General features: G+C 45.1%; 1 long non-coding RNA gene across 3 annotated transcripts in view; it reads left to right on the plus strand.

Moving 5' to 3' along the window:
- Positions 1–836: 836 nt before the first annotated feature.
- Positions 837–27,417, plus strand: part of LOC112265051 — a 181,641-nt gene continuing 155,060 nt past the window's right edge. For all 3 annotated transcript variants that reach the window (XR_006078642.1, XR_006078643.1, XR_002955720.2), the window contains exons 1-4: positions 837–920; positions 1,824–2,001; positions 7,220–7,325; positions 26,480–26,704. This is a non-coding gene — a long non-coding RNA (uncharacterized LOC112265051). The remainder of the gene's footprint in view (positions 921–1,823; positions 2,002–7,219; positions 7,326–26,479; positions 26,705–27,417) is intronic.

The following is a 27,417-nucleotide window of genomic DNA, read 5'->3' on the forward strand; positions in this document are numbered from 1 at the left end:
GTAGTCTATTTGGGAAGAATCCTTTGTTAAAGTAGGTTACAAGAGGAAACTTGGAATAGTCTGACATCATTGACATGGCTTTCATATCGTACTATTTGAATGCAATGCGACAATCTTAACCATAAAGAAAGACAAAAAAACAAAGAAATGGTACTTTGCTTTAGCCTATCTGCTCTATAATGGACTTCAAGTCCTAATGCGTCAAGTTGCGTGAAATCTGATTAGCCTAGAAATACTTCAGTGCCGAATCAGAGTGAGAGTGTGGGTGATATTCCTTTGAAATATGCCTAATGATAATTTATATTCTATGTGAGGCGCCAAATATGTGATTGGACTGTGATATGTGGTTGTCCCACCAAACTATCTTAAAATTAATGCACTAACTGTAAGTCGCTCTGGATAACAGCGTCTGCTAAATGATTAAAATGCAGACTAATTGTAAAAATGTAATCTTGATTGCAGGTCTGATAGGTCTACAAGTCTACATTTTCCTCAAATGACATGAGCAGTAAGATTTGTAATTATAACCAATTCGGAGATTATTCGGCATTCACAGTTTATTTTACACTCATAATATCTCAAAATAAAAAAATGACCGTTTTATTATAGGCCTACAACTTCAGGCTACTGTTTCCCATAGCCTAGGCTATATACGATATAACGTAACAAAAGTTATGCAACTTCACGAAATATAGGCTAAACATACACAATTGTAAAATATGACAAGAGTAGCATAGACAGCATTGATTGAGAGACATACGAACGATAGCTCTGTTGTAGATTCTCTTGCCTGCGTGTTTCATCCGAGCGTTCTTCAATTGATCTGCTCTCGATCTACTAGTTTAGTCTTTTGAGCAGTGCATGGTGGTGTATTTTGAGTGGTTTGAAATGAAGGAGGAATATTTGTCGCATGATACCTGGTATGAATTTACAGTCACTGTATAAGTAATGTTTGAAATACATCAATGCTGGTAACAACGTTGTAGCTATTTACCGTAACACAAAAATGCCTATAAGTTAGTCAGCTGTGCTTCGCTGCCAACTAAAGATAACACGATAGCTAGCATGCCAGCAGTCTTGAAATTGCAAATTCTGCCTGCATGCTATAACCTGAAAATGAAAACTTCACAGTATATTTTTAACACATGCATAAACGGTAGCTATTTCAACAATTATTTGGGAATGCAAAGCTAGCCATTATGCTTGATAGCGTAAACTGTCGCTAGTTAGCGCTATGATAATGTAAGTTCATTGTTTACATTCTGTCCACGCTCTCTTTAAGGCAGGTGGAGCCGAGTTGAAGTTAGCTAACGAGCTCTTTGACATACTGACTGCACAAGTATATTCAGAATAGAAAAGTTATTTTGCCAGCTATTTGTCAGTCTTGTAGGAAGGAAGGAATGGGGACATTAAACAGCGTAGCCTCTCGCCACAGTACAGCTGTTCATTGCAGGATTTACGCTGTCTCAACTCAACGCTTTACGATGGAGTTGAGCAGCGACTAGTGTTGGCGGACTGGAACTTTTAAAACGACTGATTTGAGCACCCAAATAATAGCCTGCAATTACACAGAACAATGTCATGTGTAATTGCAGGCTATTCTTTGGGTGCTCAAATCTATAGTTTATATTAAAAAAATATTGTATGTGACATCGCAACTCCAGTCAGCCCGCACTAGTCGCCGCTCAACTCCATCGTAAATCGTTGAGTTTAATCGGCTAGATGTAGGTCTACTGTTTCGTCTGAGAAATCAATCAATAACGATTTGATTAAATTAAATAAGATGTCCTTTTTCCTGCTGTTATGCTTTCTCCCTCTCCCAGACCCAGTGAAGTGAGGGATAATGGGACACCACTCCTCTGACAGCTAGGAGGACAGCCATAGCAGGAGGAAGAAGAAGGAAAATCACGGAAGGCGCTCCTATTCCTCCAGCTCCTCCGGCAGCCAGGTGACCAGCCACAGAAAGAGGTCCAGCAGCTGCTCCAGAGACAGAGACAGGAGGTAGGTCTATATAGAAATACTACAATATACAGAGACCGTTAGATGAGTTAACTACTATACTACACTGGCAAAGATAGGAGGGGGCAGGCCTACAGCGCAACATCAGACAGAAAGGACAGACCTGCATGGTAGGTGAACTGTGTACAATACTAGAGGAACAGGTATACTGTCTCCGTCTAACAGAGGTGCATGAATAAAGGAGCAAACTGAATGTGTAAAGGATCATCAGCTGTAACAGGGGCTGGTCTAGTGGTAGTGCCACCATCTCCACACCACATATGCCTGTGGAGGCGGCGGTTGGATCCCCCGTCCTGCCACTCACTTTGTCTCCTGTATCCCTCTCCTCTATCTCTCCATCTACATATCTAGCTAGCTATCCCGAATATGTTTATGAAACGTGCCTTAAAATATATATTTAAAAATAATAATTATTGAAAGACGGTGTCAATTGAGTAGGATAATACTACTTTATAGAGCTACTACTTAGGGTGTCCAATCAAAAATGCATCTTAAGACCAATGGGTAACTCCGCAGTGCGTTAAAGAATATAGAGGGAAGATTGATATTCATTTTGACATGTAGTGTTTTCACATTTTAGTATACGCTTTTCATATTAATTCGAAATTAATGCGTGACATAAAGGTGACATCTTTTGGTTATTTTGGTTAAAGGCCACCAAAAATGACTTAATAGCCTATGCTAGGCCCATATCCTGGCTAGCTAAAGAGGTCCATCAGCCACTCCTTGGGCTACAATACCTATTTTTCCAATTGGCCTGGACCTCTTTTATTGCTCATACGGAGCCCTGCCGATCCATCACGACTGGACTACCGACGTAATCCGCCCGAGGGTTTTTTTCAACAGGCTCCTCCGTCGCGATGTCCCCTGAATGCCCATCTGGTAGCCGCGGACCGCTAGCTGTCTAGAGTAGAGGTCGACCGATTAATCGGAATGGCCGATTAATTAGGGCCGATTTCACATTTTCATAACAATCAGAAATCTGTATTTTTGGGCGCCGTTTTTGTTTTTGATGTAAATGATGTATTCAATATAGACAATAAAAATACAATAATTAGTGTGTTATTAGTTTAAGCACACTGTTTGTTTATTGTTGTGACTTTGATGATGATCAGAACAAATTTGATGACCAATTTATGCAGAAAGTCAGGTAATTCCAAAGGGTTTACATACTTTTTCTTGCCACTGTATGTCAATAGAGCTTGGTGCTTATTATCGGATGTATTAGGTTATGAAACCCGACTGTTTGCATATAATGTTAATATGTTAGAGGAAGGCCCCACTGAACGATTCAGAACATGAATAATCATATTTGTCTTGATAAAATATATTTTATAACATAAGGAATTAAAATTTCATCACCAAAGCGCATTTTCACCCACTGAGCAACATGTGTGGGCACACTATAGTACTTCATTCATCAGGCTACTCCCACTGTCCTCCATCACTACACAGACAGCTAAAGGGAAGGGGAGGGAGATTCATAGAGGGGATGGTGGAGTAGAGGGATAGGGTTTTATACTATTGTTGCTATAGAGCAGGGCCGCCCAAATTGGAGTTTGCAGGCCAAACATGGCCCTCAACAACATTCGGTTTGGTCTGTCAGGTACTGTATGTAGTAATAAGTTATTTGTGTGGTCAACGAGCCTTCTAAGCTTCACCATCAAGCCTATTTGTGGTGTAATTGAATGTAACAAGTAGTGGATGTGGTGTTGGTGAACACAAAAGGAAAAGGAAGTACCCACAGTGGTCTGCTAGTGGGAGATTCTCAATTGGGCAAAAGTCAGTCCTCACCATGACTTCTCCGTCCTACTCTCCTCCGTGACCTAGAAACCGATAAGTGGTTGAGTGGTCAAGGAGAGTGTAAATTCGCTAGTAGGCGAGCAGGGGATTATTCTCACCTTCTCGATGACCTACTTCAGCAGAGGATGCACAAGAGTATCCTCCCGGCGGCTAGCGGGAAGTGTTTTAAAATCTGCCACACCCCTTTGAATCAGCTGTTGTTTTCTCGAAGGATAAAAGCATGCACACATTTAAAAAACGATATGCTACTTATCCTTTTATCTATAGAAAGTCTTGCACAACTAGCTACATGTGTATTGATCACTTGACACATTTTTTGGGGGATTCCACCCCTGTAAACGTAATTCCCTTTTGCGAGGGGGTTATTCTCATTTCATACAAGCGTATTTGTTTCTTCTCCTCGGCTCGGCTCCTTGATTATCTTGGACCTTTTTCAAAAGCAGACGAGGACTGAGGAGAGGACGCAAGGAGTCACGCAATACCAATTGAGATTCTCCCAAAGATTGGCTGGAACAGAGGTTAGATGAGCAGCTGATACTAATGATATGGCCCTCACATCATAGGATCAGAGGGAAGAACTTTACTAAATTATTTGCTATTATGCTTATTCCAAAGGGGTGGTTGTTAAATGATTATGGACCTCGCATGGCTGTAACTGTCGAGGTTGCTTTCTAGTTATGGAATAGGCTTGAATTTAAATGGAACTGCAAATATTGCATTATGCACTAACTGCCCCAACACCCCCGCTGTCCGTGTGAGTGGCTTGAAGGAGAGTCTTATTCATAGTGCATTATTGAACATGCCCCCATCCTGCAATGCAACCACCTCTGTCCGAGCAAGTCACAAATGAGTCAAAACATCTGACCTTTATGGTACACTTTAAGTTGTCCTTGGAGTTCGTTAGCTTGGTTTCCTCGGCGTTGAAGACAAACCTGTTAGACATAGGCTATTACAATGAATACATATAATTACCAGTAGTTGATGTTACTGATGTTACTGTCATCATTTAGGCCCACAGGCTTTAACATTTGTTTCTCCAGATTGTGTTTGTGAGAGAGAGAAAGTGTCTGTGAGTAAATGACCGCGGATGCTGTCTTTTAACAGAAGATACTGGACATAAACCCCCACCCATCCTCCTACAAACGCACGCTCGCTCGACACTCCCCTCTGCAGTCGTTTAGACAAGGCCGGTTGATGGTAATTATTTATGAGCTTTGGTCAGGGTCCATTACGCGTGATGGGAAATCATTGGTGGTCTTGAGAGAATGGCTCACTGATCTGGGGCCGGCTGGGTGGCGTGGGGAGGGGCCGGTTGTAGCCGTTTAAACCATTAGCCTTCAGTCTTCCCACTCATTCATTAGCTGCCTAGGAAGTGCTTCTGTCAAATCAAGGAGTCGGACATGGCCAAGGAATGGTTGAAAATAGATACCAGGTTCAATAGATTAAGTTAGGCCTTCATGTATGAGGCTACGTCTGCATCTCCCTATGGGCCAGTGGTCAAAAGTAGTGCGCCGTATAGGGAACAGGGTGCTATTTGGGACACACCCTACGTGTGTAAAGATAACCTCTACCCTAAGTCTCCAGTGAAGAGCAGCAAGTGTTCACTAGCTGTTTACCAGGCATTAAATATCTCCCCCCACACTTTTCCGTTGAGTTGACACCGAACACACAGTCAGTGTTGGTGCACATGTCAACCCTGCTCCCACTATTCACTTGGATGGCTTCCGTCATGCCGGAGCGCAGAGGCAGCCTCCCTCTCATGTGTCGTAGCGGCGTCTTTCTCTTTCTGTGAACCAGCCGTGTTTTGTTCCATTATCTTCACACGCCTGTGTGCGTGTATATACTGCAAGTTCAAATAACATGTCTTGTCCTGGACGTTTCTTCTGCTGAACGCGAGTCTGAAGTGCTTGAGTCAGGGCCACGACGGAAGCCTTCTTCCTGAACCAACCCGCTTCTGTGATCCAACCAACCCGTGGAATAGTAATACAGTGCTCTTTCTCTCTCAGTAAGTAGTAACAAGTTTGTTTTGATAGTTCAGCGTCTATTATTTGTTCAGTGTTTTTTTTCTCTTCCCCTCTTATCTTGCTGGGCTCCCAATGGAGAAGGCCTGTTTTTTTTAGTAGTAAGCATATGTGAGTATTTGGTGCGGGAGAGAAACAAATAGAAAGAGAATAGTTAATAATGAATATTACTCAAACTATTTCAGAGTCAGACAAGCCCCCCTCAAATGTACATACTCTCCCACCAATGATCGTTGCTTCACACTATCAATCAGAGCGCCATTTGAGCAACGGCAGTGTTTACAAAACAGAATAGCGTTTGTTCCACACCGCTGTCGGAAGCCCCAGCTGAGGAGCTCCGTGGCTGCAGCCCCTGCTGACTGCAGCCCCTGCTGACTGCAGCCCCTGCTGACTGCAGCCCTTGTTTACTGCAGCCCCTGCTGACTGCAGCCCCTGCTTACTGCAGCCCCTGCTGACTGCAGCCCCTGCTTACTGCAGCCCCTGCTCACTGCAGCCCCTGCTGACTGCAGCCCCTGCTGACTGCAGCCCTTGCTTACTGCAACCCCTGCTGACTGCAGCTTACTGCAGCCCCCCTGCAGCCCCTGCTTACTGCAGCCCCTGCTGACTGCAGCCCCTGCTGACTGCAGCCCCTGCTGACTGCAGCCCTTGTTCACTGCAACCCCTGCTGACTGCAGCCCTTGTTTACTGCAACCCCTGCTGACTGCAGCCCTTGCTTACTGCAGCCCCTGCTTACTGCAGCCCCTGCTGACTGCAGCCCCTGCTGACTGCAGCCCTTGCTTACTGCAACCCCTGCTGACTGCAGCCCTTGCTTACTGCAACCCCTGCTGACTGCAGCCCTTGCTTACTGCAGCCCCTGCTTACTGCAGCCCTTGCTTACTGCAGCCCCTGCTTACTGCAGCCCCTGCTGACTGCAGCCCTTGCTGACTGCAGCCCCTGCTGACTGCAGCCCCTGCTGACTGCAGCCCCTGCTGACTGCAGCCCCGCTAAGGCTGCAGCAGCGTGTCTGTCAGCACCACTTTGGTCCAAAACCACCAAGATACGTGGTTAAGACAGCAAGGCTTGATGATTCGATGAACATCCACTGGCACTTCTTGGGGGCTAGGTATGGAAAGTAACAAGGGAATTATTTGATTACTGAAATTAACAACGCAACAAATTAGGATTGTGAGGGATATATATTTATGTATGAGATGGGACTGGGAGACATGTCTTCTCTGTTACTCAGTCTAACGTGTTGTGAAAGACGGGTAAGAACACAGAATGAGAGAGGATCTACTGCTTGGGGAGGAAGCACAGGGGAGAGGGTGTGAAGGGCTGAGCCAGGGGGTTGATATGTGGTGTGTGTGTGTGTGTGTGTGTGTGTCTGTGTGTGTCAGACGCAGGCGGCGGTCCAACAGCAGCTCGTTCCGAAGGAGGAGGGAGTGGAGATGGAGACCGAGGCAGGACCAACCGCTCCCATAGGACATGCAGCCGCACCCGCAGGTATGATGGGGACTGAGGTAGTGGGGATGGGGGGACTTGGTAGGAGGATAGAAGGGCTCAAGTGGGTTTACAGTGGAATTACTGTAGTTTTGTGGGTATGAGGTTTGCCAGTAGCAGGTGCTGGCTATCAATAGGTGCCTGACTACCACACACACGCCACACTCTACTCTCTCCAGCGTACGCATACTCTGTGTTTGTCCCTGATTTTTGGCTCAATTTCACAATGATCATGATTGGTTCCAGTTGTTTACAGCAAAACATACTCAAACAAAAAACAACAACATTTGTAAGGACTTGGTGTGCATTTGCGTGTCTGCATGATAGTGTGTGTGTGTATGTATGTGCCAGCCAAGCAGGCAGCAGCAGCTCAGTGTGGTTTGTTTGCTGTGGTGGCGAAGGCCATTATCACATGGCAGGCTGTCATTAAAGAGACTGTGACTCTTTCACTACTGGGACAGCTAATGACACACACACACTCTCTCTCTCTCTCTCTCTCTCTCTCTCTGTCTCTGTTTCTGTCTCTGTGTCACTGTCATTGGTTGGCTGGGAGACACACAATGGGGGAGGCTCTATGCATGGTTGTCCATGTCATTAACCACTCTGCTGTTTAAATCTGTTTTTATCATTTTTAATTGTGCACAAGGCCCCTTGTTTACTTGTTGTATGGCTACAGGGAAGAATTGACAAACCATTTTAGTCACAAAGGAGCGGTTTCATATATTCATTAGGTTCGATGAGATGGCGGTGATTAAGGAAACTGGTGACAGAGACTTTGGAGTGACAGAGACTTTGGACTGTCAGAGCTAGCAGGGGAGCCTAATTGGGTGGAGGTGCCCTTCTTACATGGAGAATGACATTGTTTATACATATGCACACACTGCCAAACCACAGCTGTTCTTTTGTGACGCTCCGCCAACGACAGCGTTGATTACAACAACACCTCCCCCCAAACCAAACAGGCATTAACGCCGGTCTCACATGAAAGTAGTAGGGAGATTTGGAATTACAGTCGACGATATCTCTGTGTTAACAAATGAAGCAATGCGATTAAAGAGGGAAGCCTCCTGTAATCGGCTTAAGCAGAGTTGTGAGGGTGGGGGGTGGAGGGGGCACTGCAACCTGAATGTTAAGTGGCGAATACGTTTCATATTTTCTGTCTCGACAATGGCCAATCTGCAGCGATGCCAGTCCATCAGGGCAAACGCACCTGCAGCAAGCTACGGACCGTTTCACCTGTGGTAATTGCTTAGTACACGAGTTGCTATTAGCGCAAACTGCAACAATTCATACCTGTTGGGTTCACTGAATGAAGCAAGGGGAAACTCATGAAAGTTATAAGAAAATGTCAGGGTTTGCAGTTTATATGGATTCGATGTCATATCTGTGTAGCTCATGCAGGTTGAACCCAACCCCTAAACACAGTCAGTGGTGTGGCAAGGTAGACGATATGCATACATACTGGGGGGTTCGTGTCACAGTCCCACCAAGCCTCCTAGTGTGTGTGAGCTAAGTGGAACAGGTTGCCATGGTCTGGGCTGCTATCTGTCACTGTCGCGTTAAAAGGGTTTGGGTCGAGGCTACCTGATAAATCAGAGGTGGATTGAGTGGACAGGGCCCCTGTGATTGATACGCTGACAGGATATGAGGCGCTTGCTCGCTCGCAGCACCAGAACCCGGGACGCCCGCATGGCATGAGATATAGAATATGAGAGAGGGGGGAGAAAAAGGATGGGAGGAATGAGGGATATTATTCAGAGGAATGAGAATAATAACAGCTGCATGGAAATATTACAGGGAAGAAGATTAGGACAGTTGGCTGGGTCGGGTAGGGGGTTATTACCTTCTTTAGAATCTTTTATGTATAAACGCAAAATCTATATAGGAAATAAGAATAATGCTCTATGAAGCTCTTATGTGTTTACTATTCCAGAGCGACTCCCTCTTTCTTTTTGCAATCAGAAAATTATTTGAAGAGAGGAGATTTTCCCCCATTACCCCAGAGGCGGCCAATCAACCCGCCCGAAATGTGTAGCAGATTACCCATTAGTCATTAATGTTTATTCCCTTTGATCAGAGGAGTCAGATCCCCCAGCCAACGTTATATGGAGAGGTGTCATGGCTCAGTTCACCGCTCCGGCTCCAGTGCACTGGGGATGGCTAGGCACCGAGCACACGTCTATCTGAACTCAACTAAACCCGCTCCAACAAAGACAACACGGTTAAGAATTACGGAGGGATCACAGGAACATTTTTAGGGGAAGTTTGTGAAGTTAGGGGGGTCGAAGGATGGGGGGTAGGAGAGTCACAGGTTAAAGCCATGGCCGTCTGACAGTCAGTCAGCGTTAAGGTTCAGTGGCAGGTTCACAGGAGAGAGATGGAGGCCATCATAGCGTTACTAATCCACCACTTGACCTCAAACACCAGACGTCACACACGCACGTACGCACGCACACACACAAAGATGCTTGCATCTCTCTTATTAATATTTCAGAGGCATGTTCCGTTTGGGGGCCATAGTGCTTGTGTAAGGGTTTAGCCCAGATAACTGCCGAGCGGTTAGATCAGTGTGATTGTCATCTGCATCAAGCGGAGGGCCCCTAATTATCATGCCCTCCTCCCTTAAGGATAGTAAACTCATCCAGAAAACACTATCGCTCCAATCAGGCGCTCTGGAGCGAGTAGGAGCAACTAGGACTGCAATACTGTGCAGGTTGGGGTAGTGTGTGTGTGTGCCTAGCTGTGAGGTTTCAGAATGGGAAACCCTCTCGTTGGCGTAGTAGTCGTTTGCTTCGGCACGCCGTTGGAAGATCACACAAGGCGTGAGTGATGGCCCAATATTTATTTCGCACAGCAATTTTCTGGTGTAATGAAATGAGGTGCTGGGCGGCCGCAGTACATCTGCTTGATGGCTTTTCCTGACTGCGCCGAGCTAGGGGCCCGTGCAAGGTCACCAAGTGTAGAGAGGAGGAAGGTTGGTGCAGGGGGATGAGAATCAGGCCTTTCTGAGAGAGAAAACCCCCCCTCTGGTCCTCAACGTTTCCACAGTATCTGGTTCACCCATCAGCCCTCAGGTGGTGTTGGTGTGGGGGATTGGGTGTGGGAAGTGTGTCAGGTGGGTCTGGGTCCAGCGGAGTGCTATGGGGATCCGATCCGAGTGTGCGTGTCGCGGACATGACAACCCAAATCTGCTTTTCTACCCCAAAGCGCAAAGAGCTTGACAATAGGATGTAGAAGAAGAAAGATGGTGAATTCTTATAGTGTTGAAGAAAGGAAAACAAGATGAGTACCTGTTAGAGCAGAAAATAACAACACGTGTTGTTTTGTTATCACAGTTTTTATACTGTCAGCGGTGAGTGTGTAGCCTAACCTGTTTAAGTGTGTGAGCAGGGCAACCCGCTCCTCTATATACAGTGGGGAGAACAAGTATTTGATACACTGCCGATTTTGCAGGTTTTCCTACTTACAAAGCATGTAGAGGTCTGTAATTTTTTATCATAGGTACACTTCAACTGTGAGAGACGGATACTGAAACAAAAATCCAGAAAATCACATTGTATGATTTTTAAGTAATTAATTTGTATTTTATTGCATGACAAGTATTTGATCACCTACCAACCAGTAAGAATTCCGGCTCTCACAGACCTGTTAGTTTTTCTTTAAGAAGCCCTCCTGTTCTCCACTTATTACCTGTATTAACTGCACCTGTTTGAACTCGTTACCTGTATAAAAGACACCTGTTCACACACTCAATCAACCAGACTCCAACCTCTCCACAATGGCCAAGGCCAGAGAGCTGTGTAAGGACATCAGGGATAAAATTGTAGACCTGCCCAAGGCTGGGATTGGCTACAGGACAATAGGCAAGCAGCTTGGTGAGAAGGCAACAACTGTTGGCGCAATTATTAGAAAATGGAAGAAGTTCAAGATGACGGCCAAACACCCTCGGTCTGGGGCTCCATGCAAGATCTCACCTCGTGGGGCATCAATGATCATTTGGAAGGTGAGGGATCAGCCCAGAACTACACGGCAGGACCTGGTCAATGACCTGAAGAGAGCTGGGACCACAGTCTCAAAGAAAACCATTAGTAACACACTACACCATAATGGATTAAAATCCTGCAGTGCACGCAAGGTCCCCCTGCTCAAGCCAGCACATGTCCAGGCCATCTGAAGTTTGCTAATGACCATCTGGATGATCCAGAGGAGGAATGGGAGAAGGTAATGTGGTCTGATGAGACAAAAATAGAGCTTTTTGGTCTAAACTCCACTCGCCGTGTTTGGAGGAAGAAGAAGGATGAGTACAACCCCAAGAACACCATCCCAACTGTGAAGCATGGAGGTGGAAACATCATTCTTTGGGGATGCTTTTCTGCAAAGGGGACAGGACGACTGCACCGTATTGAGGGGAGGATGGATGGGGTCATGTATTGCGAGATCTTGGCCAACAAACTCCTTCCCTCAGTAAGAGCATTGAAGATGGGTCGTGGCTGGGTCTTCCAGCATGACAATGACCCGAAACACACAGCCAGGGCAACTAAGGAGTAGTTCCGTAAGAAGCATCTCAAGGTCCTGGAGTGGCCTAGCCAGTCTCCAGACCTGAACCCAATAGAAAATCTTTGGAGGGAGCTGAAAGTCCGTATTGCCCAGAGACAGCCCCGAAACCTGAAGGATCTGGAGAAGGTCTGTATGGAGGAGTGGGCCAAAATCCCTGCTGCAGTGTGTGCAAACCTGGTCAAGAACTACAGGAAACGTATGCTCTCTGTAATTGCAAACAAAGGTTTCTGTACCAAATATTAAGTTCTGCTTTGTATTAAATACTTATGTCATGCAATAAAATGAAAATTAATTAGTTAAAATATACAATGTAAGTTTTTCTGGATTTTTGTTTTGGATTCCGTCTCTCACAGTTGAAGTGTACCTATGATAAAAATGACAGACCTCTGACATGCTTTGTAAGTAGGAAAACCTGCAAAATCGGCAGTGTATCAAATACTTGTTCTCCCCACTTTATGTCTGTTATACCTCTGGGCTTTCTCCTCTCATTCACCTCCTACAGGTGGTGAGAGATATTTGCTTCTCTTCCAGTCCTCGCATTATACCCGACTTATACAAAATGTTGGTTTAAACTGAACGATGACCCGGGATGCTTGTGGTGCGTGCTCTTTACTTCATAAAAATCAACATGCTTCCAGTTTGGAAGATCTGATGTGCTTTTTCAGAGGTTTTTCCCACTGCATCCAGTCTTTTTTTATTTATCCCCTTTAAAGGCCAGTCAAGCGCTGCTCGCTGCTTTGTTGTCAGAAACCTTTATTTACCAAAGAGAGGAGTAAGTGACTGACACGGACGGAGCCTTTCATCCCTGGCTCGCCGCGAGGCACGGTTCCCCTCTCCTGCCAAACCCCCCGTCCACCACCGTCCACCCACCCTCCTCCAGGCACACATTCAGTACCAGCCCCCAGCCACACTCCCCTGGGTGGGAACCTAGCCGAGTCTGTCCTGCCGCTAAACAAACACACACACAAGCGCATGTACACACATGAGCACTTGTATACAGACAGAGAGACAGACAGACACTCACACACAAGGCTTTGTGATAGCCCCAATGCAATAATCCAATATGCCAAAGTTTTGGAGTAGACAGGTTTAATGGTTAATTAGTTTTTACATTTTCCTGATAAAAAATGGATCTGTTTTAAATATATATATTTCAGTTCAGAAAACATTACGTGTTTTTTTTTTACACTGACCCTATTGTGTGTCGTTCAAGTAAAAAACAACCTTGCCACAGGAAACTCAGTCGGTGTTTGAGCATCTTATAGGAACCACCGAAGATTAACGAGCTCGACGAGATGTTCTTCAGAATTCATCCCGTGTCAGAAACGATGACCGATTGGTCCGTCAAACAGCAATGGCACCTGAATGTGAATTGTGAAGAAAACCATGACGACAATGTCTTTTAATCACCCATCATTACCCGTCAAATTGCTTGAGCTCTGTAAATATTAGGGGCCGTTGTTCTGCCTTGACCTCGCTCGCACCACTCTCGTCTAATGTATTTATTGTCCAGAGGCTTTCGCTTTGACTGGGCCTTTGAGTTCTCTCTCAGTTCTTCATGGCTGGCCCTCTGGCCTTCAAAGCCAGAGCTCAGGATTCTGCCTTAACTGTGTGGTACTAGCAGCTATCTACCTGTTTTAAGGATTCCACAAAATGTCTTTAAACCGTCAGTCCACATTTGTACCGGTTTGGAGAAAGATGGCAGCAGCTCCTAATACACAATGTATGTTAATTTCATCACGCCGAAAAAAGCTCGCCCGTTTGTCCCTGGACGTGTGATAGAGAGGAGAGCGAGAGAGACAGAAAATGTGTGAGAGAGAGATAGACAGACAGAGAGAGACTCTTTGCCCTGGTATCGGAAATCTGAATACAAAATGAATCTCTCCCTTTCCTACTTTTCTCCTCCATTTAAGCTTCTTGAAGTTCTTCCAAATTGGGTTTTAAATGCCAATTAGGAGGTTGAATGTAGTAAAATAAAAGCAAATGCAACCAGAATGGCCTCACCTTCTGGCTGGTTAGGCTTCTGAGAGAGACGCTGAACCTTTGGCTCCGAGCGTGGCTTTGAGAAAAATATCCTGCCTAATGAACACATTAATTAGAACCATAACTATTTATAAGATGATAATTAGAAACGAAGGGAGGTAAACTGGGCTTTTCCTGCAATTAATGGAGGATTAATTACTGGAGGTAATGAAGTGGATTTTTGAAACGCATTAAGGTGAAGTACAGAGATGTGCAGACGCTTTGTGATCAGTGGCATAATTATTTAGGCGGCTGTTTGAATCTCGGCTCACTGCATCGTTATATATGCACTTAAAAAGACTTGCCACCAAAATGACTGCCTAATTATTTCTAATTGGCAGGCCCGTGTGTTGTCATTGAGCTGTTTGGAGCGAGTGGCGGCAGAACCCTGGGTTTAATGACGCTGTGTGGGGAAAGTGAAGGGGAGAAGGTGGCACCTTGCGCCACAGCCCAGCCTGGCCTCGCCCTCCCCCAGTGCCTCTCACTCCCGACGGGGTCTCACCGATGCGCCTCTGTCTGACTCGGGAGGTCACCCATCAAGTAGCCGACCGGAAAAGAAATAAAAAGGAAATAAAATAAAAAAGTTTTTTTATTTTTTAAATTCAGCACTTTTCAGGTTTTTCTTTTTTCCTTAATGAATGGCCATGGCTTCCTCTCAATTAAGCAGAGAGGAACGGCCACCGGGGTCTAACCTCCTCCTCCGTCTCCCCCAGCACCTCCACACATTTCTGCAGCCGTATGGTACGCTACACACGCTGCTCCGTTCAATAGCCATTTTCTGTGACTTAACGTACATTCCCGAGGTCCCCTATGGAAACCTAGGCCCAGAGCCACAGCCACAGATTGGGCTCTTTACCAGGTACCAACATCCTACTTATGACTCACTGACAGCTTTGTTTGAATACTTAGCAGAACATGTCTCCCCTAGGCTAGGCCTAACCGTAGACGACAATTGAGGCTAGTTGTTATAATTGTTACAAATTCATATGCTTATATTTCCAGTTTGTCTCTTTGTGTGTGTCTGCATGTCTGTGTGTGCATGCCTGTATGTTCGTGCATACATTTATGGGTGTGTGCGTGCTAAGCAGAGCCATGTGCACTGGCCTGTCAGATGAACCACTGTCACCCCCTCCTCCACCCTCCCCAGAACAGCCGGCAAGCAAATTGTGGACTAATGGAATCTCCCAGGCAGGCTGCACTTGTCTTCTACCCGTGCACAGGCAGGGGGAAATGTGGTTTCATTTATCCATCTAATAATTGAACTGTAAAAAAAAGGATGGCAAAATGAAAAAATTAAATCGGGATCATGTGCTTATTGACTAAAGTCCGGACACTCTTTGAAAAGTAATGAAACACTTTCTCAACTTGCTTGAGTTTTGAAGAGTGTATTTCTTTCTTTCTTTTCCTTCGTTCTGTCCGTCCGGCTGGGGGCGTCCCGTGATGGAGCTCCTGGCCAAGTCGGAAACACAAAGAGGAAGTGGGGAAATGTATCAGCTGTCACGTGGCCACCCTGCCTCTCTGTGATTGGTTGGAGGAGTGCGTTGGAGTACCTTAGCGCTTCTTCTCAGGAGCAGTAGATTCCTCAGGAGACTCCTGGCTCTCTCTCTCTGGTGGGTGGTTCTCGCTTGCTCGCTCTCTCTTTCTCGCTCCCCCCCGGCCCAGGGAAAGATTAGAGTAGGGTTTCCCATACTCTGTCCTCGTGACCCCAAGGCATGCACATTTCATTTTTTTTGCCCTAGCACTACACAGCTGATTCAACTAATCATCAAGCTTTGATCATTTGAATCAGCTGTGTAGTGTTAAGGCCAAAAACAAAACGTGCACCCCTTGGGGTTACGGGGACAGAGTTTGGGAAACGCTGGAGTAGAGTGTTCTGCCCTTCTGCCCATGTCTGCACTGTTTAATCACTATTAACCTATCAAGTGGGTCCTCATTTTCACTGCCCATGCCTTTCACTGCAGGATTGGGGTCAATTCAATTTGAGGTCAATTCAGTATCCATTCATTCAGTCAATTCAAGAGGTTGAATTGAAAGTCCAATTCAAGAATTGAGAACTGCCATCAGTTTTCAATGAGGATCTGAAATTTTGTTCAATTCTTGTATTTTTTTCCTTCCCATTCTTGAATTGGAATTTAATTATTTTTTCCCAAATCCCTGCATTGATACAGAATTGAGCCCACCATCCCTGCAGCACTATTAGCCCGCCATTAGCTTGACCCCTATCAGGTCCTTCCCAGTATAACTTCCCCTGCAGATAACACGCAGGATGTTGTGTAGGCTATTGCAGCGATAGTGGCGTGTTACAGTGGTCAAGCTCACAACAAGGTTATCATCAGCAGCGAATCACAGCATTGGAATAACTGGACTATCAGGGAAAATCATACGCAGTTTAATAAATGTTTTACAGTTGTCTTGGAATATGATATTTGTCATATTGATTTCTAGTGCATTTTAGCTTATGTTACCCAGCTGAACACTGAGAAGGGAAGGAGGCAGTCAAAGCTTCGTTGGTGAATAGTGTGTGTGCGCGTGGATTTAAGGGACCTGATATAGAGCAATGAGCCCCATAGTTATTGGGCTGTCAGCAATCGGCTGCACTGTGTCGTACGGCCTGATGAAAACCCATCAGTTAGAGAGCCGTCTCATAAGAAACCCCAGATTGATCAGTAATAAAATGTGATATCTGTGAGCATCTGTTTTTAAAAAAAAAATTATTTGACATCAGACAATTTTATGTTGCGCAGCGACAGATGTCGCAGAGGAGAAGTTTTCTCTGAACATGTTTTTTTGTTGAGAGGGAGACACTTTGTTCTCAACATCAGCTCGGAATGTATTTCTGAAAAAATACAATTGAAATCCTCTCTCTCTCTCTCGCTCTCACTCACACACACACACACACACACACACAGATCAAACTTTCGTTTCACTCTGTCGGAGTAAAACTAAATAGTTTGGTGGTTTAACGAGGCGATATTTCAGATGCACTTATTTGTTTAATTAAGTGTAGTTTCCCCCTCCGAGGTGGAATGCGTGTCTGCTTTGTGTCGCCCATTCTTTTCCCTCCCTTTTACAGTGAGCCCACATGTTTCGTCTCAGCGTTTATGATTTTTCTTATACCGCAGTTGTGAGGTTCCCTAAATCACTTAAGCGCACACGGCATAACCGTCCACATTTAAACAGTAAAACACTGTTATGGTAAGGGCCTCAGATCTTCCACCACTTCATAAATACACATGTATAAAAAAGTAGGGGAAAAACCTCCCCATCATCTTGCCCCTATGAGCACACCTGCTAATTAGGAACACGTTGTGTCTGAAGCGCGGCTGTCTGAGTAGTCCGCCTCTCCCTCTCCCCTTCTCTCCTTCTCTCTCTCCAACCGGCGCAGATGGAGCCACACTCAACTATGTGTTGCAATGAAACAACAAAATGACTCTCCTCTCACATACCAAACTCAACATGACTAATTGTCAAACCCAACATTAAATACACACAGTTAAGGTTTGACACTGAAACGTCTGCGTGTCTGACAATTCCTCTGTCTGCTGCAACCAAGATAAAAGGAAACCACATGAAAAATCAAAAACTTTTGTCCATAGGCCTGTTGAGGTGACCGTATTACCGCCACACCGACGGTCACGAGTCATGAAATGCCACGTGATGGTTTAGTCACGGTAATTAGGCTTCTCCAAGCTCTGATGCTGCTGATGGTCGTTAGTACCCTCCCAAACTTGCTAAGTGTCTGGTACTCAGCCCTCTATTGTCCCTCTAATCACTCTGACATCAATGCAAATGTAATGGAAAATCTAATCAAACACTTCATGAGAGCCCATGAGCTCATGTTGCGCAACATTTCTATAGGCTACAGTACCTTGCAAAAGTATTCATCCCCCTTGGCATTTTTCCTATTTTGTTGCGTTACGACCTGTAATTTAAATAGATTTTTATTTGGATTTCATGTAATGGACAAACACAAAATAGTCCAAATTGGTGAAGTGAATGAAAAAAATGACTTGTTTAAAAAAAAGGGATGTGTGCATATGTATTCAACACCTTTGCTATGAAGCCCATAAATAAGATCCGGTGCAACCAATTACCTTCAGAAGTCACATAATTAGTTAAATAAAGTCTACCTGTGTGCAATCTAAGTGTCACATGATCTGTCACATGATCTCAGTATACATACACCTGTTCTGAAAGGCCCCAGAGTCTGCAACACCACTAAGCAAGGGGCACCACCAAGCAAGCAGCACCATGAAGACCAAGGAGCTCTCCTTACAGGTCAGGGACAAAGTTGTGGAGAAGTACAGATCAGGGTTGGGTTCTAAAAATATATCAGACACTTTGAACATCCCACGGAGCACCATTAAATCCGTTATTAAAAATGGAAAGAATATGGCACCACAACAAACCTGCCAGGAGAGGGCTGCCCACCAAAACACAGGCAAGGAGGGCATTAATCAGAGGGGCAAGAAAGAGACGAAAGATAACCCTGAAGGAGCTGCAAAGCTCCACAGAGACTCCCCAAACATATGGAAGAAGGTACTCTGGTCAGATGAGACTAAAAAGTAGCTTTTTGGTCATCAAGGAAAATGCTATGTCTGGCGCAAACCGACACCTCTCATCACACCGAGAACACCATCCCCACAGTGAAGCATGGTGGTAGCAGCATCATGCTTTGGGGTTGTTTTTCATTGGCAGGGACTGGGAAACTGGTCAACATTGAAGGAATGATGGATGGTGCTTAATACAGGGAAATTCTTGAGGGAAACCTGTTTCAGACTTTCAGAGATTTGAGACTGGGATTGAGGTTCACCTTCCAGCAGAACAATGACCCTAAGCATACTGCTAAAGCAACACAAAGACGCAAGGAAGTAAGTTTAAAGTTTGGGGAGGATCATTCTCACCATAAAAATGCACCTTTTATAATGAAAGCATTACATGCCTAATCGCATTTGCAGTCACTTTTGATAATGGTGTTTTCCACTAATGGAACATTCCCGCTTGTAGCCTACTACCATGTGTGCATTGCTGGGCTTGTAATGTGAAGAAATAGCCAAATAGTTTATCAACATTTTAAGCTCAACGTACTGATCTGTTCCGTCAGCCACATTGCTTAAAAAAAGTTACTTTTTATGCTAGTGGTTGTATTAATTTGGGATCGATTGCACCCCACAGCTGTCCCAGACATTGTTTGGAATATTTATTTCTGGCACAGAATAGAATTGGTTGACTTTTGTGCTATGGGGGATAGCAGATTGATGTAGGCTAATGTTTTTGCCGTTCGTTAGGCCTACACATCTTGTTGGCTGATGAAAAGTAAATGTGGACAGTTCTTCCAATTTCTTCATTATGCACCTCGGAATTGGATCAGGACGGGCACAGTTGGCTCACCGATGTGTCTGTCTTCATTGTAGCCTGTGAGTTGTAGCCCGTGAGTGAGAGGCGTTTCAGATAGCTCAGTACTCAGGGAGAAGGGCATGGATTTTGTTTGGTGTGCATTACGGAAAAAAGTGGATGCTGCCGTGAAATTTAAGGCATTATCAAGTGCTTGTCAAATTGTGAATGAGACTGATAAAGTGTGTACAACCTGCACAAAAAACAAGAGGAGCTCATGCCTTTTCAAACAACTTTTTTCAAATCATCATTAGAGTTGCATCATGCTGCCTTACAATGCATTAAAAATCAAAACATATAGCCCAGCGTCTGTAGAACAACTAAAGTTACATGAATAACTCTAAATTAGCATATAGGAGTCCCTATTTCTTTGTTAACTGCTCAACACAGAATAGCCGCATGTGCGCACTCCCTCAAATCGTTTGGAGAAAATATCCTTTCTATTTTATTCAGCTCTGTTCAATTGTATTCTTCATACTATAAAATAATGCCACAGAATTCTAAGCAAATCTCATCTGCTAAATGAACAAGTGTAGCCCTCAGCCATTTGGCATAGTTAGATCAGGACCCAACATAAGGACAACTCAGAGTATGCTGTTCTGTTCTTCTGAAATAGACTACAGTTTCATCATATCATGTTTCTTTAGACCTGTCTAAAAGAAATGATGGATTTATTGTGAAGGTGTAGGCTATATTACATGGATTTATTGTGAAGGTGTGGGTTTATTACATGGATGTATTGTGAAGGTGTAGGTTATATTACATGGATTTATTGTGAAGGTGTAGGCTATATTACATGGATTTATTGTCAAGGTGTAGGTTATATTACATGGATTTATTGTGAAGGTATAGGTTATAGTACATGGATTTATTGTGAAGGTGTAGGCTATATTACATGGATTTATTGTGAAGGTGTAGGTTATATTGCATGGATTTATTGTGAAGGTGTAGGTTATATTACATGGATTTATTGTGAAGGTGTAGGCTATATTACATGGATTTATTGTGAAGGTGTAGGATATATTACATGGATTTATTGTGAAGGTGTAGGCTATATTACATGGATTTATTGTGAAGGTGTAGGATATATTACATGGATTTATTGTGAAGGTGTAGGTTATATTACATGGATTTATTGTGAAGGTGTAGGTTATATTACATGGATTTATTGGGAAGGTGTAGGCTATATTACATGGATTAATTTTTTTAAATGTAGATGTTCCGAAGGTCAGCATCAGTGGCTTGTAGGCTATGTGTGGAAGCCAGGAGATGCTAAGTTCTAAGTGTGTTTGCGAATTAATGGTCAATTAACATGAGACCGACAGTTATTTGCTTGCTGACTAAATCTTGTGACCGCAACAGCCCCGTTTGCCCCCCGTGACAATTTTTTGGGGAGTAAACCCAAATGTAAGAAAAATAAGAAAACAAATGAGTTGTTGAATGACTAGCTCTGGCGAAATTAGTTGAGTTAGTGAGTTAGCACCTCGTCTCGGGGTTTGACCTCCACTTGACGCTGTGTTTGGGTTCAGTGGCTGAACAGTCGCTCCATCACGCCTTTCGCCTCCAGCTGCTGAAGGGCGTCGTAGTGGGCCGCAATGCCAGGGGTCACCAGACAGGCCAGTTTAGGATTGCGTCGTCGTCGGTGAGTGACAGTGGGCGCATGGTGCCAGCAGGGCTGGCTCGGAGGTGAACCACGCCGATGAAGATTTCATTCAATTTTGTTACTCTCGTAGAAGTAAATTTTTCTCATTTGTATTTTTTTTAACCCGTTAGCAATGTGGGTTCATGTAGATCTAAGCAGCCTTTGAAGGCCTTTGAACTTGGCTAAATTATTTGACCTATGGCTGTGCGGGTGGGCTTAAATGGGTGCCGATTTCTTTTCCTCAAGCCCAGCAGACTGTCGGACAGTTGTCAGCTGTGAGCGAATTTAAAGTAAACTGACGATTATGGCAGATATAGATATTTACTGTCTCCTTTCATGGTTTTGAGGGGGAAGGAGGAAGATCAACTTAATGGGGAATCATTCATGATTGCTCTTTGCTGTGCTAATTGTGCTAGCAATCAGCTACTTTACATCGCTTGTAATTTGATGTGCTCTTTTTGTGTGTGTGTGTGTGTGTTTGTGTGTGTGTGTGTGTGTGACTGAACTGAGAGTACAGATAATATGGCTGCTTGGAAGAGGGAAACAGCTTGGGAAATGAGTTCAACAGCTATCGTAATTAGGAGAATATCATAAATTAAACTTGTGTCTGACACAGCGTTTGAAGAGCACTCAAAAGTAATACATTCTGAATGGTTAACATATTTGCATTGCGTTCGGCGGGCAGCGCTGGAGAGGAACAGCTGTTTTGCATGTCTTTTGGCAGCAGGAAATGCAGCTATTGCTCATTTAAGGTGCTTTGCTTTCGAACAGTATCATGAAAATCACTTTTAACTTCAAACAGCTGCTGTGTGTGTGGGTCTGTGTGTCTGTGCGTGCGTCTGTCTGTGCGTCTGTGTGTGCGTGTGTGCACCCGTATGTGTGTTTTCTCTCGCTCTGCAGGAACTCGGTGGGGGTAGACGCTTTAATGAAGTTCCTGAAATATGTCTTTTTATTTATTTATATATATATATATATTTTTCTGTCAGATGTGGTTTCTATGTCTTGCATATTTGGAGTTTAAAAAAAAGTACCAGACCTTGTTTGGTGTAGAAAGAGTCCTAGTCAAGACATGGGGCCAAAGAACTAACTTGCGTGTGACTTTTGACTTTCTCTTCAATTGTGTATTGATATTAAACGGGACATATTTGAGTTGCCTGCGCAGATCCCAAGTAAGGATTGGGTATAGTGTTCACCCTGGTCTCTCACAGGTCCAGTCGTAGTACAGCAGCCCCATCAGAATCCATCAGTCAGGTGCTTAGAAAGAGCCACTTATCGAAGCAGAGTGACGACATGACAATCACCAGTGGAATCGGAGACTTCTCTTTCACATAGGCATAGCCCGTTAATCAAAGACTGACCACGCTGACATAGGAAATCTCCCCTAATGTCAAGATATAGGCTAACCATCACCATGGTCCTGTGTTGCTCAGGTGTTAAGAGCGTGGTTCTAGCGGTGCCAGGGTCATGGTTTCGACACACACATATACAAAAATATATATGCGCTCACTGTACTATAAGTCACTTTGGATAAAGGTGCCTGCTAAACGGCTTATGTAATATGCCCACTTAGCACTGTGGATGTTGCATTTATGCTTATGTTTGTACCTTTGTCTACCGAGAGTATGGATCGTTAGTAGTGGTAGTGGTCGTAGTCCCCTGGGAGGAGAGTGCCACAGTCCCCAGCTGAAAGACTATAGAGAGGATGGATGGCTGGATGAGAGAGAGTTCCAGGCTGTCGTCACTGCTGGGATGGGGAGGGAGGTGGAGAGGGGAGGCAGGGGGGCATGGAGGAGGGGGCATGAATAATGATTTGACCAGGGTCGGATTCCAGTCGAGGCTTTAGCCTGTTTTCCAGCACTAGTGGTATCATGTGGCTGCCATTAATGTCCAATTTTCAATGAAAAACATGGTTAGCCTCCGAAATATAATACAGACAGATAACGCGGGGCGACGACACCACCATCCAGGCTTTCACACCCCCGACGATATAATTACCCAAATAGGTTGTGGTTAGGGATCATATCCAGGGTGAGCGTGGGGGGTCACCCAGCGATAAGCTCCCCAACCTCGCTCCAACACACTGGTAATTACTTTATTGATAATTCACTGAGAAAATTGCCCTAGCCAATAGCGGCAGCCCAATTTAATGGATTGGCTAGGCGAACAGGAGGGGGAGAGAGGGAGAAAACAGCAAGGCCCTGTTAATAGAAATGAGAATATGTTTAGGCCATAGGGGAACCATTTTCTCCCGAGATGATGATAATAACCAAAATAACATGTAAAATAGGCAGGGCCTTGGCATGGGGTAGGGGTTGATGCTGTTTATCTGTGTCTCTTGCATTAACACATTTACCCCTGGCCTTAAACGAGCTAATCATTCTCCAAGGGGAAGGGCTCGGTAATGAAATTGACATTTAACAGCATAGCCTCACTCTATTAACTACAGTAAATTTAATTTGGTACAGACCCCAGAAGTGTGTGGCTGCAGTCCCCCCCCCCTCTCGTTCAGAAAAGCAGCCACAGATTTAGTGTTTATTGCATCTGCTTGCCACGAGATGCTTGGCTGATAAAATGAGACTGCGCTTGTGTTTCTCCATATGTAGCAATTGGACGTACACAAACACACACACACACACACACACACACACCAAAACAGAAAATGGACAGTGTCCAATTCCTCTTCTCACATACGTCGGTCGTTGTACCACACACACAGTTTCCCACACCACAGCCTGTGGGTTGGCCTGGGGATCTTCCAGGCGGGAGGCTGATTAGAGCAATAAACCTATACACATTCCCCCAGGACGTTAAGGCTGGGTGGTTTGCCAGTTCTCTGGTGACATAACCACCTTACACAGAACTCTGATGTACTGTATTAATGTAACTCTAATTTCGACAAGGCTTTGCAAACCACAGGTGATTGTCTCCCTCTTGCACGCGTGCGGTCTTGATACATAGAATATTGATATTTACTTGCTTGCTGGCGGCGGCAGGTAGCCTAGTGGTTAGAGCGTTGGGCCAGTAACTGAAAGGTTGCTGGGTCGAATCCCCCGAGCTGACATGGTAAAAATCTGTCGTTCTGCCCCTGAGCAAGGCAGTTAGGCAGTCATTGTAAAATAAGAATTTGTTCTTAACTGACTTGCCTAGTTAAGTAAATAAAATCTAAAATAAAAATGTTGTTCCGCTGCTCTATGTTTGCTACAAAGCTCAGTCTGAGACTGCCATCATTTAAGGTGTTTGTGGTGATGTCAAAATGAGGGGTGTTCTACAAAACAAAGTCATCAGCGATTGGATAATTTCTAACCAATCAGAGCCAAATGATACATTTTCTAAATGCTGCTTTACCCATGTGTGTTCTGGCTCTGTCCCAACCCATTGGTTTTGGGGACCAATCAGAAGTGTGTTTGCGTTCTTGAAATTGTCAGGGAAGTACTCAGGTCCAGACTCATTGCGGAGAAGAAACTAACGTCTGTGGGCATGGTATAGCGTTCGGCTAGAGACAGGAGTTTTGGTAGCCAGGCAAATGATTGACCACCATTACTAGTGATGACAGTGCAGCGTTTTATGACATTGGAATCTGATATTTCTCTTGTGAAGGATGTATTAATGTGATACTTATTAATACCTGTGTCCTTGTAAATGGCCATGTCATTGTGCAAGCACAGTATTAGGCAGATATTTTGAATGTCATTTGCATTGTATAAAGAGCTAGTTTTATTTTTGCAGTATTCAATGTATCACCTACTCATCGTTGACACCCAGCTTTGTTCGACAGTAGAACACGTTGTAGAACTAGTGTATGTATAAAGCATCTCACAGTAGGAGTGCTGATCCAGGATCAGTTTTGTGTTTTAGATCATAATGATGATAAGGTTATATTAACAGGGAGGACCTGTTTTCAACAGTTGTCCACAGACTTTTGTGACAGGACTTGGAAAAATATGATTAGTTTTATGTCAAAAGAGGGATCGCTTTGGATATTTCAAATGGCAAACTAATAAAGAGGAAAGAAAGCAATAAAGATTCTCGGACAGCAGGTTGGACTGTTTTTATAGACAAATCAATAAAATGATAGATGATAGAATATAACACCTTAGCTTCCTCCTTTTCTTTTTACAGGGTTCTTTTCACATTGTCACTGTCAGACAGACACACACACACACACACACACACACACACACACACACACACACACACACACACACACACACACACACACACACACACACACACACACATCAGCCTCCGACTGACGGCGTATTGAAAAGGACTTATCTCAATCTATAGAGGTGTGCATGCGCAAATAGACACTGTAGTCTCTCCACTCCACGGAGGTGTGTGCAAGAGAGGCAGTGACAGGCTGCGGTGACTGCCAGTGTGTCAATGGGCTCTGAAGGCTGGCCCAGCCAACCTGTCTCTATAAGTAGCCTACTAAATCTTTCCAACTACTCCCAGTGTGTGTATCTGTGTGTATTCAGGGGTCCATCCCATTGACTGTCAGGATCGATAAGGCTGCCATCTAAAGCCCTACCTAATTTCCTCCATTTCTAGCCGGTCCCCCATCTCCAGCTTGTCCCCCATCCCCCATCTCCAGCTTGTCCCACATCTCCAGCCGGTCCCCCAGTCCCCCATCTCCAGCCGGTCCCCCATCTCCACCCTGTCCCCCATCTCCAGCTTGTCCCACATCTCCAGCCTGGGGCCGCATCTCCAGCCGGTCCCCCATCTCCAGCCGGTGCCCCAGTCCCCCATCTCCAGCCGGTGCCCCAGTCCCCCATCTCCAGCCGGTGCCCCAGTCCCCCATCTCCAGCCAGTCCCCCATCTCCAGCCTGGGGCCCCATCTCCAGCCTGGGGCCCCATCTCCAGCCTGGGGCCCCATCTCCAGCCTGGGGCCCCATCTCCAGCCGGTGCCCCATCTCCAGCCGGTGCCCCAGTCTGATTAGTATGACTTTTTAATTTAGTCTTTTCAACATTTAAACAATGAATAATGTGACACAAGGCATTACAAGTTACAGAGGCCCCACAGTACATAAAGCCCTTTCTAACAGTCTGACTGACCCAAGGCCTTGGGAGTCATAACATATGGGACCAGATGGGGTGGTTTTAGTTGCATGTCAGAATCATGCGGGTTAGCCTCTGGGGCAGCAGGTAGCCTCAAAGTTAGAACATTGGGCCAGTAACCGAAAGGTCGCTGGCTCAAATACCAAAGCCGACAAGGTGAAAAGTCTGCCGCTGTGCCCTTTAGCAAGGCACTTAACCCTAATTGCTCCAGGGGTACTGGACAATGGTGACCCTGGCCGTGACTCCATTCCCTGCAGGTGTCTCAGGGGGAGTTGGGATATGCAAGAAACACATTTCCATTACACATTTGTGTGTAACAGGACAAAAGCACCCCCCCAAATTATCATCATTTTTAACTGTTACCGTGCCTCTTCGGTTAGTGCCAACTGTTACAGTATATTTAAAATCAAATCGAACATATTTTACATACTTTTTATCAATATTTTTGTTGTGATTCTGATCGTGTGTTGTGTTGTCTCTCCAGGTCTCGTGAGCGGCGGCGTTCTCGCAGCAGGAGCAGCGGCCGGTCCAGCCGCAAGAAGAGCCGCAGCCACAGCCGAGACCGCAGCCGGCTGAAGGGCCGCGACAAAGACAAGGAGAAGAACAGGGACCGAGACAATGGCAGGGACCGAGACAAGGGCAGGGACTGAGACGAGGGCCGGGACCGAGACAAGGACAGAGCCAAAGCCAAGAGGTCCGACAAACAAGGGTGAGTGAAGAGTTATTTTGTGAGTCCATGGCATACTCACACTGACATGCATGCACATACACCCCCCCCAGGTGCATTAACGTGGATATTATGAGGGTATCCAGCAGAGACACCCCGGCTGGGCCTCATCCCAGCCTCATCCATCCATCACCCCTTCTCGGAATGCATTACATTCTCTCCTGTAATGTTGCATCCTTAAGTGTACCTGCGTCACCTGAACATAGTTGATCTCTTTATCTCTCTACTGTCGATCTGCCTTGGCCCAGGTGCAATATGTTCACACACACACAACGCGCACACACAGACAACCCAGGTGCAATATGTGGACCTAATTCACTCAGGGGGCCCTACTTTCCATGAGAATTGCACCTTGATTCACCCATATCCTTCCTCCAAGCGCTGTGTCCTAATGTGATTGGAGGGCGGAGTAATGTGATTGGCGGGGAGTCGTTGTCTGTCATATTGAGTGGCGCGTGTCTCGGACTCGTCAGTTATGCGCCAGAGCTCGGAGGGACGCGCAGAGAGAGAGGACTGTGGAGGCCTCAGCGCAACCCTGTCCAAATATAACGTATCCATGCACCCCATTTAGGCAAGGGTCTCTACACTGTGGTCACACATCAAGGTATGCGTTCCGGGGCCTCATTTATAATCGTTGTGTGAATTTCTAACTAAATATCTGCATGCACCATTTCTGAAAAGAATACATAAGTAAA

The sequence above is a fragment of the Oncorhynchus tshawytscha genome, linkage group LG13 (assembly GCF_018296145.1).
Source record: "Oncorhynchus tshawytscha isolate Ot180627B linkage group LG13, Otsh_v2.0, whole genome shotgun sequence".
Classification (NCBI taxonomy): Eukaryota; Metazoa; Chordata; class Actinopteri; order Salmoniformes; family Salmonidae; genus Oncorhynchus; species Oncorhynchus tshawytscha.